The sequence below is a fragment of the Oncorhynchus mykiss genome, chromosome 17, assembly GCF_013265735.2.
Source record: "Oncorhynchus mykiss isolate Arlee chromosome 17, USDA_OmykA_1.1, whole genome shotgun sequence".
NCBI lineage: Eukaryota > Metazoa > Chordata > Actinopteri > Salmoniformes > Salmonidae > Oncorhynchus > Oncorhynchus mykiss.
In genome coordinates this window covers 44,746,327-44,750,113 of record NC_048581.1, presented here as the reverse complement: position 1 = coordinate 44,750,113, position 3,787 = coordinate 44,746,327, and positions in this window count along the sequence as shown.

The window sequence follows — 3,787 nt, the reverse complement described above, 5'->3', positions numbered from 1 at the left end:
CTTCACAGGCTGGTGAAAGTGCACGGTGATGAGCTTGATCAGTTCCAATAAATATAGACCGTCTTAAACTCTTATTCTGGTCACATGATGATCGATGCTTGGCTGTTTGACAAATCGAGGTAATCTCGCTCTTTTGTCCATACTACAATCTCATCATGTAGGAAAGCCCACCTGCACTGTATCTGCAAGCTGTTGGCTAGAGTACACGTGCCAAGACCAGAGTGGGCACATAAGCTATATAACACAATTTTATTTTTGACAAAACCATCACTAGAGTTGAAAATGCAATGGAAACCCATTCAACTTGTATTTTTAATTCAGTTCATGGGAATTTAACCACACTATTTGTCTATTTTATGTCCACTAAGTTATCCGCAACAAGTCAATTTTATGTAAACATCTCTGGTGGAAAAGTTTTTGAATATTTACATGAAAATCTGTCGCCAATTGGATGGAAACCTAGCTAGTGAGTTCCATGAGGAAAAAGTCCATGTAACTAGTTATCTGGTACCTTGTATTGTATCTATCATTTATAGACCGTCTATAGACCGTCTTAAACGGAGCACTTCAAGGTAGTCAAACAGATGGATATCCATAGCTTGGGGGAGTCACTAATGGAGTGCATATCACTGTCTAATATATTTTTTTAAATCTGTACATCTTGGATGTCATTCTCTTCCCTATGTGTGGAAGACAGAGGTTTATATATTTAAAATGTTAACAACGTTGCCTAACATTTTACTTACACCTATTCAAAGAATGCCAGTTCTCAATCTGACAGCTACAGTATATTAGGAAAATATGACATATTATTAAAGGGAATTAACTTGCTGTATGTTTACCAATTCAACTATAGAGGGAACGTCATTACCGATATGTTCACTGAAAGGGTGTTTTTAAACAGACTTCAAATTTGACTTTACTGTCCAAACACGCATGCAGGGTAACTTTATAAATAGCTATAGCAAGTCCTATCTATTGCAGCATGATTTTGGACAATGTTAAAACTCCAGGGGCGTGTTCATTAGTGCACACGACGGAAAACATTTAACAATTTAATGTAAAAAAATTGAAATACATTACTGAAATGTTGATTCATGTTAACTGTCCCTGTAAAAATAAACTCAATCAAGTAAAGTAAAACAAATTAGTATTTCTTATTGAACGAGACTAGGTAGTCCCTCCATTTTAGTACATTTTCTTCAGTGTGGTGCCTAATGAACACGACTAGATTCTCCTCGTTTTTACAATGAGTCACGTGATGTTTGTATACGGGAAGGAGGTCCCCATAATTTGTAGGCTCCTGAGTGGCGCAGCGGTCTAAGGGATTGCATCTCAGTGCTAGAGGCATCACTACAGACTGGTTTGATTCCAGGGTGTATCACAACTGCCCGTGATTGGGAGTCCCATAGGGCAGTGTACAATTAGGGTTTGGCCGGGGTATGCCGTCATTGTAAATAAGAATTTGTTCTTAACTGACTTACCTAGTTAAATAAAGATAAACTAATCATTGAATTTAGCTCCACTTGTAGTACAGTTATATGACCAGTAGAGGTCAGAAAAGCCCATCTTTCTTTCAAAGAGTGGTAGAGAAGAGTAGTGTATTTCCCCTATCTAGACTGAGACCATGTGTAGTAGACTTGGGTCAAAACTCCTCTTAGCCCAGATTGGGCAAATAAACCCCTTTGTTGCAGCACTCATTCTGGGCTTGGATACATCACGTCTGCATATAAACCCTGTGTGGTTTGCAGCTCTAAACCATGTGTGGTTTGCAGCTCAATAGCATATCTTAGAAATACAGCTAGTCTTAATACTCATGTTGGGCAATTCAGGTGGATGAGTGTGTTTCATATGATTGTGTTTTGCTTTTTGTGTTCTGTGTTTGCTTTTCATGCATTGTGTAATTGAGGTGTATACAGATATGTATAGTATAATTGTTGTTTATTGATGTGTTCATGCATCTGCGAAAGAAACCGTGGTCTTAGTGCTTAATAAAGGTACAAAATAAACAAAAAGCGTATTTCTCTCAAATTTTGTGCACAAATTTGTTTACACCCTGTTAGTGTGCATTTCTCCTTTGCCAAGATAATCCATCCACCTGACAGGTGCAGCATATCAGCTGATTGAACAACATGATCATTACACAGGTGCACCTTGTGCCGGGGACAATAAAATGTCACTCTAAAATGTGAAGTTTTGTTACACAACACAATGCCACGCTACCATAAACCACCTCCAAAAGTCATTTTAGAGAATTTGGCAGTACGTCCAACTGACCTCACAAGTGTAGACTACGCCAGCCAAGGACCTAATCCGGCTTCTTCACCTGCGGGATGCTCTGAGATGAGCCACCCGGACAACTAATGAAACTGGGTTTGTACAACCAAAGAATTTCTGCACAAACTGTCGGAAACTGTCTCAGGGGAGCTCATCTGCGTGCTTGTCATCCTCACCAGGGTCTTGACCTGACTGCAGTTCGGCGTTGTAGTCGACTTCAGTGGGCAAATGCTCACCTTCAATGGCCACTGGCATGCTGGAGAAGTGTGCTTCTCACAGATGAATCCCGGTTTCAACTGTACCGGGCAGATAGCAGACAGTGTGTATGGCGTTGCGTGGGCAAGCGGTTTGCTGATGTCAACATTGTGAACAGAGTGCCCATGGTGGCCGGGGGTTATGGTATGGGCAGGCATAACCTACAGACAACGAACAGTATTACATTTTATCGATGGCAACTTGAATACACAGAGATACTGTGATGAGATCCTGAGGCCCATTGTCGTGCCATTCATCCGCCTCCATCACCTCATGTTTCAGCATGATAATGCATGGCTTCATGTTGCAAGGATCTGTACACAATTCCTGGAAGCTGTAAATATTCCAGTTCTTCCATGGCCTGCATACTCACCAGACATGTCACCCATTGAGTATGCTTGGGATGCTCTGAGCCAACGAGTACGACATCGTGTTCCAGTTCCCGCCAATATCCAGCAACTTTGCACAGCCGTTGAAGAAAAGTGGGACAACAATCAACAGCCTGATCAACTCTATGCGAAGGAGATGTCTTGCTACATGAGGCAAATGGTAGCCACACCAGACACTGACTGGTTTTCTGATCCACGCCCCTAACTTTTTTTGAAGGCATTTGTGGCCAGATACATATGTGTATTCCCAGTCATGTGAAATCCATAGATTTGGGTTTAATTCATTTCCATTGACTGATTTCCTTATATGAACTGTAACTCAGTAAAATCTTTGAAATTGTTGCATGTTGCGTTAATTTTTGTTCAGGGTAGTATGACATGCATATTTGTCTCCCTGTGCAGTGCTCACAATTTGATATGCTGAACAATTGAATGTGTAAACAGTTCTACTATGGGGTTGTCTGATTTTGCTGTTGCTTCTTGTGTTGTTGGCTGTTGAAAAATAAAATGTGGACAACAATTTTTCCTTAGATAATTCAAATAACCATAGGTGCCGGGTCTTGGACCCGGTGGGACCCGGCCTAATTACCCTGCTTACACACACACACACACACACACACACACACACACACACACAGCCTAATCTCCAACCCTTTGTGATGCAGCCCTCTGTCCCCAAAATTCTCTTTCAACACATTTCCCATAAACTGATGCAACACTAACAAACTCTCACTCACCCCAATCTTTCTTAACTTCCTTGACTCAATCTCTGAACCCTTCCCCCTATCCCCTGACTCTTTCTCTCAGTTGCTCCTAGAGAATACATAACACCTCACAGAGAGCTTTTCAGCGCAGGCCTAAGGTTC